Source organism: Podarcis pityusensis (assembly GCF_964106645.2).
Source record: "Podarcis pityusensis genome assembly, chromosome: 11".
Taxonomy (NCBI): domain Eukaryota; kingdom Metazoa; phylum Chordata; class Lepidosauria; order Squamata; family Lacertidae; genus Podarcis; species Podarcis pityusensis.
In genome coordinates, this window is record NC_138036.1 from 27,886,486 (window position 1) to 27,901,668 (window position 15,183).

General features: G+C 39.5%; 1 protein-coding gene across 3 annotated transcripts in view; it reads left to right on the forward strand.

Moving 5' to 3' along the window:
* The window catches only part of LHFPL2 (LHFPL tetraspan subfamily member 2), a 126,275-nt gene that overhangs the window by 42,038 nt on the left and 69,054 nt on the right, over positions 1–15,183 (forward strand). Inside the window, exons 1-2 of one of the 3 annotated variants that reach the window (XM_080973199.1) lie at positions 12,247–12,269; positions 12,507–12,562. The gene's annotated coding sequence lies outside the window, so the exon portion shown is untranslated. Of the gene's footprint in view, positions 1–12,246; positions 12,270–12,506; positions 12,563–13,087; positions 13,108–15,183 lie in introns of those variants that run through there. The other 2 variants (XM_080973198.1, XM_080973200.1) reach the window with 2 other exon arrangements.

The window sequence follows — 15,183 nt, forward strand, 5'->3', positions numbered from 1 at the left end:
CCTTGAATTCAGTGGGACTTACTCCCAGGTAAGTAAGCATTGAATTGAAGCCTAAAGAAACTTCAGTTGACAATGGTAAAAGTAAAGCTGTCTATAGAATGGGACTCTTTGTGTATTATGTATATTTGTGTGTAAAAATGTATAAAATGTTCTCTTCAGTTTGCAGTTCTTGTAGATCATAACTGCAACACAGATGCTTGAGATCAAAGTTAAGGAGTTTATAATAGGCTGAGCTACTAGGCTTTTAGGCTTTGTTGATTATCTATACTTGAGGCTTCATCTTAAAATATTTGTGTAACTGACCTTATAAACTTGTTGACACATTATGATTCATTCACATGATTATCATATGATAAGCAAGCTTTCCTTTCATTGATAAGCAACAAAAAACTATTGTAGCTGATCCATAATAGCTATTTCTAACAATCAGGGAACTAGGCAGAGGGCCTTCTCGGTAGTGGCGCCCACCCTATGGAACACCCTCCCTTCAGATGTCAAGGAGATAAAGAACTATACAACTTTTAGAAGACATCTTAAGGCAGCCTTGTATTGGGAGGTTTTTAATGCTTGATGTTTTTAGATATGCTGTAAGCCACCCAGAGTGGCTGGGGAAACCCAGCCAGATGGGTGGGGTATAAATAATAAAATTATTAATAATAATCATTATTGTCGTCGTCATCATCATCAGACCATTATGTGATACTGTGAACTTTGCTTAAATTATTGTAAAACTTGTATTTCCCAAATAGTTCAATTTAAATGCTTTGTGTAACAGATGTTGATAGGGCTGCCATACGTCTGGAATATCCCGGACATATCTGGAATACTGCAGTCGACAGCAGTGTCCGAGCGGAAATCGGCTAACTGGGAAAATTCACAAAAACTCAACAATTTTGCCAAAAAAGCACTGTTTGGAAAATGCCAGCCCTATGGCATGCTCTGGTCCATGGGGTCACGAAGAGTCGGACACGACTAAACGACTAAACAACAACATGATAATAGGTAGACAGACAATTGTTTATATTTAAAGGAGTGGGTGTAAGCAATGGATATAGAACAATAAAACAAATTACTCTCCCTGAAGGTTTACAGTACAAAAACCAGAGACTCAAAAAGCAGTGTAGGCTTTTTAAGAGCCCTTTGGCAAGGCTGTTTGCAAAAGGGGTTTCAAACGCCCCATTCTGTGCTTTGAAGTCCCACAGCATCACCTGACATCACTAAGTTGTCCCAAGCTTGGCCATTCAGAGATGGGGAAGATAAGGATCTGGCCTGCCTGCCAGAAAAGGTTCGCCTTCTCCTGCTCTGTTTGAACAAGTAATTTGTTACAGGGCTATCTGGTTTAAAAATAAAGAACCATACAGTAGACACACAGGCCGTCTGCTCATTATCCACCCCCCACCCCCCGGTTATGATGAGATGTCTTGTATTTCTATTTAAATTATAGTAATTATTTATAAATTTGCATTTGTACATGTGCCCTCCTTTATTCTATTTTATGCTAGTGCATAAGTGGCCACAATATAGGGGGATCTGGGCAGAGGAAGATGGAGTATGCACAATTATAACATAAGATGTGAACCTGTCCAAATAGGTAGCTAAATGTAGATAAACCTTTGTGTTGTTGATACTGATTTTGTATAATAGCAGTTTTAATGGTTGGTATGCAGAAGCCTACAGGTGCAAAAGTTTAAAAAGTAATTTCCCTACAGCTTAAAAGGTTCTAAGACATATCCTGCCATCTTGTGATGTTTTTGGTGGATGAAGCCAAATTCTCCAAGGCTAGTCATTTAAAGCCAGGATGTATTAAAACACCATTACTCATTAGGCCTTTAGTCCTGCACTCCGTCAACACACACATGTCCCATTGATTTTCTGTGTATGTGGATGTAATTATGCACAAGATCACTGCTTAAATAACCTTGCCTTTAGCTGGATAATTTATATCTATAACCCCAGTGCAGGAACTCCTGTGTTCAATGTTCAAACTATGAACAACATTTTGTCATCCACTGTTTAGCAAGAACAAATCCTTGACCTTTCTTAGCATGGACAGGAATAGAAACAGCAGAAGGAAGGTTTATCAGAAAGCCCATTCTTAAAATTAAAACAGGAAAGAAATGGAAATCCCATTAACATTGTGCTGAACAAGGAAAATTGCATATATCCTTTGTGTTGAATACTGTAATGTGTTTGTTTTGCAAAATTGGGGTTTGTGTCTGAAGTTTAAAAGCTGTTTATACTTAAGCTAAGGAAGTGTGTTTTCACTGTGTGATATATTTGATTAGTCTCCCTCTAGGGAGTTTTCTGCGGTAGTTAAATGCTGGTAATTTATCTAATAAAAGTGCTAAGTAGTATAAACTGGAGGCGGTTAAAGGTATTTTTCCATTCCTTCATTGGTTTCCGTGATTTTGAACTTTTTCTTGTGGGTTACTTATTCAAGTCAGTAAAAATTTGCTTAATATTATTTTTCAAAGTACTATCTCTTCAGATGTTTTTCACAACAAAGTTGTAACGCATGTTACATTTAAATAAATTTATTACCATTTCTGGTATTATAGGTTCCCCCTCCCCCCAAGCAAGTGTAACTAAAAGGTAAAGGGACCCCTGACCATTAGGTCCAGTCATGGAAGACTCTGGGGTTGCGGGGCTCATCTCGCTTTATTGGCCAAGGGAGACGGCGTACAGCTTCCAGGTCATGTGGCCAGCATGACTAAGCCACTACTGGCGAACCAGAGCAGCGCATGGAAACGCCGTTCACCTTCCCACTGGAGCGGTACCTATTTATCTACTTGCACTTCGTGCTTTCGAACTGCTAGGTTGGCAGGAGCTGGGACCAAACAACGGCCCGTCACAGGGATTCGAACCGCCGACCTTCTGATTGGCAAGCCCTAGTCTCTGTGGTTTAACCCACAGCGCCACCTGCGTCCCATAAACTAAGTGGGTGCTATTCAACTAAGTTTACTCAGAGTAGACCTACTGGAAATTAATGAACATGACTATGTTTGGGTCACTCCTTGATTTTGCTTCCTTCCCAACTGGCAAGTAGCAAGTGTGTGTGTGTGTGTGTGTGTGTGTGTGTGTGTGTGTGAATAAATATATATCCTGAAGCCAAATACCCATTTAGATAGAATTGATACTATGAACAATAAACTACTATTTTACATGGCTTTGATTGTTGCATACTGGATTATTTAACCAAGAAACAAGCCTGCTGCAAAAGACTGCAGACTTAATTTGGAAATCTGCACTTGAAACGCAGACTGACAGATTGGCTATTCATCCCCTGAGATTTTGTTAATTAAACAAGTGCCCTTCTAACATTGATTTTTTTGGGGGGGGGTACACTCTTAAGTACGGCCAGTAGTTGGTTAATAAAACTGTAAGTAAAGATATTGGTGTAAGTAACTGAGTTAACCATCTTAGTTCAAAAACAAAAAATGGACCTATGCATCATTGTGGCCAGCAAACATTTAAAATATGGCATTCATGTGTTTGCATAAGACTAGCAGAATGTTCAGTAAAAGGATATGCATGCATGTGTGAGACTGATTTATTTTATTTTATTTTTATTTGGCCACTTTCTACAACAGTTGGATCCCTTTTGGTCTTTCCTGCCTCATCAACTTTCCCAGTTTCCCTTACTTTCTCAATTTCTTTTGATCCCCTGTCTCTTATCTTCAGACTTATCACTTAACTGCCCAGAGGACTCAGATCTCAGGGCACACCAGCTGCAACAATAACTTCAAAAGGCATGTTAAAGCAGCTTGTGAAAAGTACTCGTTTGTGCACAGACCTCTCTGTATGCTATTCTGTTTTTTATTTTCTCTGAACAGAGCTAATACAGATTAAGGAAAGATATATAGAACTAATCCGGACCAGTTTTCCTTTATGAACTGACTTAATTCAGTTGCCTTGTAATTGATGGCTCTTTGTAACCTAGTCTTCCAGTTAGTTTCAGGTGTGTTGGAATGAAGGCTGCCAAATTCAGGTTTACCCAAGATCAGATAGCTCATGGATAACCATCATGAAATGCCTGTAAAATGTCAGTTTGGGGAAGGACATAGTTGAATGAATCCACCTTTATTCAGTTCATGGTTTCTTTAAGGAGTTCTCATATTCTGCCTTGAAAACTAATGTCTGTGAATCATTTTATGAAAATGTTGGATTGAGTTTCAGACTTCTGGTTCCCGGTGGTGCATTAAATCCTTCCTTCTATTGGCAAGGAAGAAAGGGGGGTCCTTTGTTTAGCCAGACAAATTCAAAAACTGTCAACTCCAGATGTTCTGAGAGAGACTCCAGGCAGGTCTTGCTACAGAATAGAGAATGGCCCTTGGGACTCTGTAGATGCTGAGTTTCATTTAGTATTTTAGCATCATAGTAGCAGTTGAAAGGAAAGGTGAAAATAAAGCAGTTGAATACAGTATACTATTAATGATGAGGGGTTGCCAATTATATATAAAAAATTCTATCTTTCCTTTCTCCCAGTGCAAAAGCCAAAGTGGTTCTGCACTATAAATATTTTTTAAAGTAAGTAACCATATTAAAACAGCACTAGAAAACTATTTAAAGTGCACATACACACAAAAGTACAACACCCACTCTCAGAAGATCCTAGCACAACATCAGTTACTGGCCAAAGGCCTGGTGGAACAAAAAAAAAAGTATTTGTCTGCCAGTGGATGGAAAGCAGAGAGAAAGCCAGCCTAGCCTCTTGTGGAAGGGGAGCGTCACAATCTGAGAACAGAGAACAGCTACCCAAAAGGTCCTCTCTTGTGTCCATGCCTGTGAAGGTAGCAGGACTGAGAGAAAATCTACCCTTTCAGAAAATAGCAGGCTCATACAGAGAGATATGGTCCTTCAGATAGTATGAACCCAGGCTATGTTTAGATATATACTAGTTCTGATTGGAGGCCCCACTGTTCTGAATGTCTGTTTCCTTATTAATTGGGCATGAACAACCAGCAGTCTTATTTTCAGCATGGGGTGGTGGTATAATCCGAAACTTCTTAAACTGGGAGAATGTATATCTCCATCTATGTCTGTCTGTCTCCCCCCCCCCCCAAAAAAAGCTAGATTTTAAAGACTGATAGAATAAGCATGTTTTAGAGCAGTACTGGAATTATGTGTGATGAGTTTTGTAGAGTATATTACTTCTTTGTTGTGCATTATTTCTTTTTAGTATACTGTTACCAAGCGACCCTCTTTCCCCAACTTCTTCCATGGAGTTCCAGAAGGTGGTACTGGCACTGTTGCTCTCCATGGAAATTACCTTGTGGGTTCCACAAGGTTCAGTTTTGTCTCCTGTACTATTTAACATCTGCAGGAATTTTTCAGGGTGAAATCATCTGGAGTCCTTGGGTTTGATGCTTTCAGTATGGTGTTGACACATAGCTGTTTTCCTTTTTCTCATCCAATCTACATGTGGTAGAATCTTCCTTCACCAAGAATCTGGGACCAGTGTTAGACTATTTCAGCACTGGCTGCTAGTGTGTTTCTAGACCCATTTCAGGACTCTGGCTCTCTAGCTCATTGTTGGCCTATAAGTCCCATCAACGCCCACCCCAGTTTGGCCAATGGTCAAAGATGACCAGTGTAGCCCAGCAATATTTGGAGGGCCACAGGTTAGTCATTACTGTCCACCACTGTCCAAAATAGGTCCCATTATCTCAGAGGAATTTTTCCTCTCATTGTGTTCCATTCCTATTCCTAGGATCAAGATCTGCTAATGAAAATCTGTGTTTTTGGGTTTCTGTCCTTTTTGGACTTTAGGTTAGTACAGTCTTCCCTAACCTGATCCTTCTCCAGATATTTTAGACTAGAACTCTTGTCAGCCCCAGACAGCATGGCCAATGTTCAAGAATGATGGGGGTTGTAGTCTTAACAATGTATGGATGGTGCCAGGTGTGGGAAACCTGGGTTAATATTTAATAGGAGTGAAACTACTTAAGTTGAAGCCTCAACATTTTGGAATGCTGTTCTCTGGGAATGCTGTTCACTGGGAGATCTGTCTACCTGTCATCTTCTCTTGCTATTTTTCAAAGGCAGGAGAAGGCATTTTCATTCTATCGGGCCTTGGAAGCTTGGCTTTTAGATTGCCTCTCACTGTTTTCAATTTTTCTCTTTGCGCTTTATAGATTAATTTTGTTGCATTTTGAAATGGGTTGGATCCAGAGTACTCAGAGCTTGACTCATTTTTTTTTCCTTTTTGTCTCCAAAAGCTGCTTCAGGGGTTGGGGGCCTAGAAGAGTTGGGTAGATAATGCTTGGGGGCAGCTGGCCGGAAGGGGGAATTGGCTGCCAAAAAAGAAACCCTTTGTTCTCAGAAACCTCTGCAGATAACAAAAGGTCTGTAGAGAGCAACAGGTCCCAGGTTCAGTCTTTGGTATCTCCAGCTGTCAGGAGCCAGAGTCAGGAGTAGGTCAGCCATAAAAAAAAAACTGGTGTCAGTGAAGTTAACTCTTTATTCAAAAAATAAATAGGCAGGCCTAGTGAACCCAGCAACTCTTCCCAGAATGTCTTGCCCCAAGGAGGCAGTTGCTAGGGCTGAAGGTCCCTACCTTCCCACTTCTCTCTAAGATTTCCCCCATGGGTGTAGTCAGGGTTTTTGTTGGGGAGGCAGGCTATTGTTAGAGGGGGCAGAAGCTCAGATTTGTATTGATTTTTATTGATGGGGGGCAGCTGTCCCCTCCCCCCCTTGGCTATGCCCATCGCTTCTTCCCCAGTTACTTCCTTAGCAGCCCAAGGCTCTGGCATCTTGCCTCTCTTTGTTCCACCTTCTTCATTTCTCTGCATATTTTGGGAGACCAGGGGGGAGGAGAGCTGGTCACAGCAAGAGGGGGAAATTCCCTGGCTTCTTCAACTGCCTACCTCCACACTCAGCCCCTTGACCCTCCCTCCTGCTTCTGCACTCTGCTACAGCCTTCTCCTGCTCACCAAACCCTGTTACCTCTTCAGTTTCTGACACTTTCTCTTCCCAGTCTGCCCCCTCTTCTCCCTTTCACCACGCAGTGTTGTCCCAGCACCAGTCTCTTGGCTCTGAGCCTTCTTTCCTTGGGGGTTCTCGAGCTGGTGCCTTCCACCACCTCTCTGTGCCCAACCAGAAAGGAACAGGAATGACTTCTGTCTGAAATTCAGGTGGGCTGCTGTCAGTCAGGCCACCTCACTCAGTATTGTATATCCTGATTGACAGACTAAAAGCTTCTTAATTTTTTTAGTTGGATTCAACAGTCTGTATTTAATTGGCATATTCACAATTCTCTGTGTGTGTGTGTTTATAAAAAGTAATACCAATAATATATGGGAACTGCAAAAAACAATTACATTGTGGAGTGCTCCTGTTAATGGTGCCAGAAGCAAAAAGCCTGTTCCGCAGTGAATCTTAACAATTTTGTTGATTCTTCTGCAGAAAACTGCAGCTTCTGCAGAAAAGAGGCCTTTGTTTCAGGCAAACATATGCAAAAATCATATGGGAGGTAATGCACTCCAGCCCACATCCAGTGTGCTGTAACACAGATAGCTAAAATGGTGTCCTCAGATGTGTTGACTCTAGCTTCCATCTGGGCTCTCAGCCAGCATGACCAGTTGTCAGGGATGATGGAAGTTGTAGTCCATTAACATCTGGAGTTGGTTGTTAGGCTAGGCCTGTGGGGACCTAGGTTTGATCCTTGGTTGGCTTTAAGTAAAGCACTTTTGGTTATCCTGGGCTCTTTATGCTGTTTAAGCCCAACTGGTCATACATGGTTGTTGGAAGAATAACATGGAACATAACGAAGGAAGGGATTTAAATATGAAAAATAAATGAAGTATGCATATAAATAGTTGAACAAGTTATAACAGACTTTTTAATATCCACTTGCCTTTTCATCTGGGGTGGTAAGATGAAATCAGTGAAGAATACAGTATATAGGACAGACTGCAAGTTTGGAATCAGTATTTGAATGTTGTTTTGCTTTGCCTATATGGAGAAGATAGCAGAATGAGGCTAAGGCTAGTAAAATTGTTCCTTCCTAAAGTGCTGCAGGTTACTTGCAGGGAGAGAGCAGGGTGTAAATTCTAAAATGCCACCTCACACATGCCTGCAGCCTGAACCCTCGAATTCAATGCAGCCCTTCAGTCAGGTGCTTGATAAATCCACATATTTAGTGGCCCAAGCAGGTAGCGAATATGGAAAGTTTTAAGTGAAGGGTGGGTAATTAATTCAAAAGCAACATCGTTGTATGCTTTGTGCACATAAGTCTTGGTTCATGTGTGTTCCATACCTTCTTCTCCCATGGGAGGAATGAGGACTTTGACCATGTTTCATTTAACTTTCCATTGTTTAGATAAATGGATAAACCAGAGATCATGGTGTAAAACAAACTCTGGTCAGTTTCCAAACAAGCTGCTTGTTTAACCAACCAGAGTTCATTTTAAACTACAGTATCTGAATTATATGCAATCCAGGCTTCATGGAAAGCAAAACTAAATTCTTCTAAACTTCCACATGGAAGGAAGAGAGTGGGTTTAGTGATATTTGCAGTTGTTACTTGAGAAGCAGGCCTTCTGAAGTTTGCAAGTGCTTCTAAATTATCATGCCTAACCTGACAGTGTTCGAGATAAGTTGTAAATAAGCCAATAACTACTTTTACTTCCTACAGGCAATGCACAAAGAGGAAGAATTCAGAGAATCAAAAACAGCACTTTCATTAGTTTTAGAAAGATTTTAGGGTCAGGAAAACATCCCCTTTTGAGTTTCAGCAGAAAATTCCAGGAAGCCAAGGGTAACTTCCTACATGGTGTGGGGGCCCTTCGGAATTTCCTTTTTTTAAAAAAGAGAGCTAATGTTCCCATAGGAAAAAGTCGTGTTTTAACACTGTGGTGATACTTGCACATGACTTAACATTCTGCAGTAACTCCGAGATATATAATGGTGCATTTCACCTTTAATATGGGAATGCAGAAAGCTTGAATTTGGAAAACAAAACAGTTGAAGCCACATGGCCCAAATGGCAGGCCTAGATATCCAGCTTCCATTTGATTCTATAAGAGTTGGGTAAACGCACTGAGTTCTCAGCTGGATAAGAACATAAAGCCAGTGGCCCATCTAGTCCAGCATCCTGTTCTCACAGTGTCCAACCAGATGCCTGTGCGAAACCCACAAGCAGGAACTGAGCACCAAAGCACTCTCCGCTCCTATGGTTTGTAGCAGCAACTGGTATTCACAGATAAGGGTGTACTTCATAAAAAAGACACAAGCTTGTGAGCTTGTAGAATTAGCCTACAACAAGCTATGAGTACCTAGTAAGATTACAGGTACCTAGTAAATCTTGCTTTTGAAGACAAACTTGCCAAGATAATAAAAAATGCAAAACAGGCTGTTTTTCTCCTCCTTTGTCATGTATATGCATTCGTATTGTGTGCATATGTGTTGACTGTTCTTTTATAAACTATCAGTCTTTCTGGAACAATAGAATAGAATAATAGGAGAAGAATAAAACTGAGGAAAATAGCATGTCCTCATCTGGAGTACTTCATGTAGCTTGTTAGTCATTTATACAGCATCGTCTTAACTAGATAAAATGGCCAAACAAATCCATTTCAGAGAATAAGATTTAGCTTGGCAGAGTGCTCTGCCTCAGCTATTGAATAAGGGCATTTATCTTCACCACCTTTCTAAAGCTGATGACAAAGAGCCAATGAAACTATAAAGATTCTGTTTGTTTTATTACAAGAAGAACAGACTGTAATTTTTTATGAAAATACTGAATAGACTGTAGCAACATTTAAACACTCTGCTCTAGTGTGATCCTAGAATGACAAAAACACATTAAAAAAGCAAAGAAAAGGTTCTTTGTGGTGAACTCTAAACCACAGTTAACATTCCCACTTTCCTTGCGGTTGGATATTTCTCCATCTACAAAAATGAGTGCAATGTTAACTCCTTCAAAACAGTGGCAAAAACCATCTCCAATTTCTCTTCATGGCATTGGAGAGCAGCCATTTTTGCAAGTTTTGAAAAACTGTTTGGGTGAGTGGTGGATCTCCCTGTTCAGAGGGCTATGAAAATCAAGGGCAGTTCTCTAGAGGCAGAAATGCCAAAGGGGTAAAACAGAGTAAGCTGCTTTAGTTTGTTAAATCTAGTCATAACATCATGTAATTGAGACGAATGAAAGGCCTTCAGTTTTTCACAGTAACTCAATTTTTCTTTTGTTCTTGAGATCTGAGTTGACTCTTGAAGTATAATAGTTCTTGGTCAGTTAGAGGAAAAAATAAATTAGCACACACCCAGAGTTAAGTCCCATGCACCTCAATATCTAAACAGGCCTGGCTTTTCTTAAAATATGTACCCAATATATTTAAACATTGATTCTTTAAAAAAACAACGCATTGTATATGCAGTTATACTGAAGCTATGATAGAAGCTGAATGTAATTTAAAACTGCCACATTGGTGTGGTTAAAGGTTAGCCATTTTTCTGTTGTCTCGTGGATATGAAGGTGTATATCTGTAACTTGAGGCAGTCGGCCAGTGTGAGACTTTATACCTCCAACTTTTACTTAGTGATCTAAAACCCAAGCTTCAAATTTCCCAATAAAAGAACAGATGATCTTATTGAATGTTGACAGTCTAGCCAATGGTCTTGCCTAATGCAATTTTCAGAAGTATAAGGGGAGACAGTTCCCATAATTCTTTGGAAGGAACCATGTGCTTTAAAGTGTGCGCTGAATATGCTTTAACTGCATTCTGTGGATCTGCCCAGAACTAGGTCTTCTGGCAGCCTATGGGGTCCAAAAGGTTCAGGAAAAGGGATGCACAGGAATCTGCTAAGCGTCTGCTACGTGACAGGTTCCTTAGACTAAGGAACAAAGCTGAAGGAAGCAACTCTCTAAGGACATCTATACCCTTCTTAGCTCCCCAGCTGTTCCAGCTACACTGATGAACTGCAGTATAATTACCATTATTTGGGCTGGGCTGTAGAGCAGGAAAGACCAGACCAATAGCTTCCTCTGCCAGAAAGCTGTTCCACTGGCACTGGTCCTTGGTTTGAATCTCCTGGTGACTTAACGGAGAGCTTAAGTAGTGATTGAAATAGTATTGACATAGTATTTAGCTGCCTATAGCTTTTGCTGCACTTCTCTGTAAATCTCATGCTGTATATGAAATACTTTCATACTGCGTTTTCAAATTAGCCTCTTTAAAGTCAGTGTTTGCTACATTGCTTTTTATAATATTTTTCATTGTTGCTTTGTTCTGCAAAGGTTACAGAAAGTTCAGTGCTATTTCCTTGTTTGTTAAGTAAGTACACCAGTTGCCTTGCAATATCTCCTGGTAGTTGAAAAGAATATGTTTAGTCTGAGGTACATAGGTAAAAATTTCAGACAGATGTTTCCTATAAACATGGAAGCTGAGGGTTGCTTTTGTTCCCCTGAATACAATATGGGGCATATGCTGAGTTGTGAAATGATTTGCCCATGCAAACGGCTGCTTATTTAATGTAAACCTTTGTCTGGTGTGTGGGATTTCCTTGCTTGTTTTGTAATGTGGATTGCTGTGTTATAACAACAGAACTCATTTATTTTGTAAGAGGTAGGAAGCAAAACAAACAGTGTGAAGGCAAAGGAGGAATTTGTTAAGGAGACAGACAAAGGTGTCTACCTTTCCGTTCCGTATCACTTGCTTACTTTCATTTTTAAAAATAATAGAATAAGAAGAAGATAGCTCTACATTGCTGATAGTCTAAACCCACAGTCCTATGCATTTTCAGTCTAACCAAAGAACAGTTTGTATTTTCCTTTTATATGTGTATTGATATTAAAATAGCCTTCAGTAGCCATCACTATAAGAAGAAATACATCAGTTGCCTTCAGCTTAGTGTTAAGTAATTCCTTGTGTAAGTAAAGCAACTTCCACTTTGGCAATGGGACTCTCTTCCCATCACCACCACCACCACCACACTCTCCTTCCAGGTGCATGCCAACATCTGTCACAGAGGTTCTCCCAACTCTCCGGATTAGATCTGTGGATAGAGAGAAGAGGAAAGGGTGGAAAGCCCTGTTGCACAAGTCATTCCCCTCATGCAATGATTTAAAAGAATACTGCCCAATAGTATTTGCGGTACATGAATTAACAGAGAAAATATAGTTCTGGGCCAACACCACTGTGTGTCAGCTGGTGCTGCTCCTTCCTTTACACCCCATGACTATGGGTACAATCAACCATTGTGATCTTACAGCACAACTTGGATTCTTAAGATTGATCTTGTGCTCAGGAGTTGGTTGTTAAATCTTAACTGTATGTAAGCCATCTGAAAAATCTCATTACTGAAATCAAGTACTTCAAAAGGAAGAACTAAGTTTAGCACTTCATGTGTTAAGTTATCATACATGCTGTGAAACATCCAGAATGTTAATTTTTCAGTGAAGTAAACAGGTTCTGCTAATGAAATTTGGAGCATGCACCGTGAAATGCTGAGTGATTTCTTAACTGCTATACCTATATTTTTACATTGCATCTAAATTATTTCCCCAGGTATATCCTGCATTTATGAAGGGATGCAGAGTTTCAACAAAAGAAATACAAAACAGGTGAGTAAACTGGAGGGTACTTTTTTCATGTGCTGAATAGCTCTGCATGTAACTTGGGGGATGATGTAATGAGGAACAATCCATCAGATTATGTGATAGCAGTAGAAATTAGACTGATAACATTTGCATTATAGAAGTCTCATGGTGAACGTAACATTTCTTTACTGAAAACTGCCCACTACATTCCATTACCAGGTGCTGGTAGCCATGGGGTGGGGGGGAAGTTCTTGTGCTTGACACATGCGACTTGTTCAGCCATTGAGGGAGCAAGATGCTGGACGAGATGGGCTGTTGGTCTGATCCAGTAGGCTCTTCTTCTGTTTTAGGTTCATTTTTAAAAATTCTAATGGAAACACTTTGTATCCAAATGTGAAGTTTGAAGTTGCTTGACCAGGCAAGCTTTCAGAAGTTTTCTACACAGCAGAAAAGGTTGAAGATGGTCTTCGCAGAGGTTGTTCTTCCTCTTGACAATTGTTCTAACCTTTCTCTTTTACTATACTTTTAATGATGAATTTGCAGGGTGGTGTTCATCTCTACTTGAAAAGGTATTTACCTAGATAGGTTGCTTGTTTTGCCTGGCTACCTCATTGATTGTTTTGTTTTTGTTTTTAATTACATTTTTATTCTGTTTTTCCTCCAAGAGCATTCAGGGCAACATTTTGGGTTCTCCCCACCCCCACCCATTTTATCCTCACAACAACCTTGTGAATTAGGTTCAGACTATGAGATATTGGCTGGTTCAAGATCATCCAATGACCTTCAAGTCTGAATGGTTATTTGAAGCTGGGTCTTCCCAGTTGTATTCTGGCACTCCTTGACTTACGCACCATACTGGCCCTGGAAACACATATGCCAGGATGCCATTTTAAGTTATCTCCCCTTTCCATCTTTTATTATTCTGACAAATCAGTAGCAATTTTATTAGCTGTGTTTAAGAAAAACGGTTCAATTTCAGCACTTTATTGCTTCAATTTGTCCCATTTCAAACAAAGAGTCTTGCAATGCCTTTATACTAACATCTCTTCCAAGCAATCTGTTTATTTGAGCATCCATCTGAATTGGTTTGTGGTGAGGCTGTACAACATTGTGTTAAACAACTTTTATTCCACACTTTCCAGTGCGTTTTCCTGTCTCTTTCCTACCTCTAAAATATCAGGTTCTTTTTTTGGGGAAATTGAGTCCCAAATCCACTTCAATTACACAACTTAAATTTGCCAGGAAGTGATTGAGTCTCTCCTACAAAACACTGAAAGTCTGGAAGTGACCTAAAAATTTATTATGACATAAGATTTTATGCACCACAGCCTACTTCCTCTGGTGAAATGTAATCCTAAATTGCTCAGCATTTGGTGGTGGTGGTAGGAATGCTTTCTGAGGGAAATGAAATGCTAAAAGAACACAGTGACAATTACCTGAAAGCAAGTGACTGTTTAATATTACAATGTCTTTATAACATTATTAGACAGTTTGAAGGGTTCTTGGCAATATTGTTGTTTGAAAATGGAAGTGAGAAATGTAAAACATTAACACTCTGATCCCACGCATGTTTACTTGGAAGTAAACTACATTAATTTCAATGCCAATTACTTCAAAGTGGGTGTGCTTAGAGTCACATTCTTCTTTTGAAGGAAAATCATAATAATGGCTTTTGTAACTTGTTTATTTGTTTCCCCTCCTCTGATGTGCATTTTATTATTATTTCAGTAGAGGAGTTTGTTGATTTCTTGTTTCTTATTCTTACTGTCCTTTGAAAACATATATTTTTAAAAACCCACGTATCTCATGTTTCAAGAACAAACATTTCAATATTTGGAAAGGAGTGACCTAAGCAATGCAGAACAGGGGTGATCTCATTACTGGACTTTATCCAATTTTTGTAGGCTATAACTCTAATATTTTAAGCACCCTAGTCTCTCCCGAGTATATTTCAAGCTGTGTTGTGTGAGATGAGATCAGCATCTTGCATCCAGCAGAAAATTACTGCTTAATTACCAGCAATAAATCAGTGTAGCTTTCTTTAAAAAACAAAACAAAAACAAAATACAAGTTCACTATGTAGCCAGAACCACGAATATTACTTGAGTGATAATAAATGGACAAATACTATCTTTTGGGGGGAGGGTTGGAAGGTTTTTTTTAATTTAAAAAATGCTCACTTTTTTAAATTAAAAAGTCTGTATTTAATTGTGATGTGAAAAATATAAAAGTCAAACACATTTAGAAATAATATTCAAGAAAACAAAGGTGCAATAATCCTAATTAGTTTGTTTTGTTTGTTTGCTTTTTAAAAGTATGGTATGATGTATAGCCGCTAGATAGGCAAGAGTGTTGTTCTAAAATGATAGTTGAGATTATGGAAGTCTGTTATTTATTAGTTTGTTGTTCATGTGAGAGATAAATAGCTATCACATTTCAAAAAAATGAGCCTTGCTTGTTTGCACTCCCCAACCCCTAAGAGTCTGCGTTTGGTAAGTGATTTTTTTCCTCAGAGAGAACCAAGTACTAGATACTTCCATCTAGTACTAGTACTCCCATTTAGTACTAGTACTCCCATCTAGTACTATCACTTCTGCATTAAGTAGCTTGATGAAGTTGATGAAGTTTTCCAGGAATATTGAAAA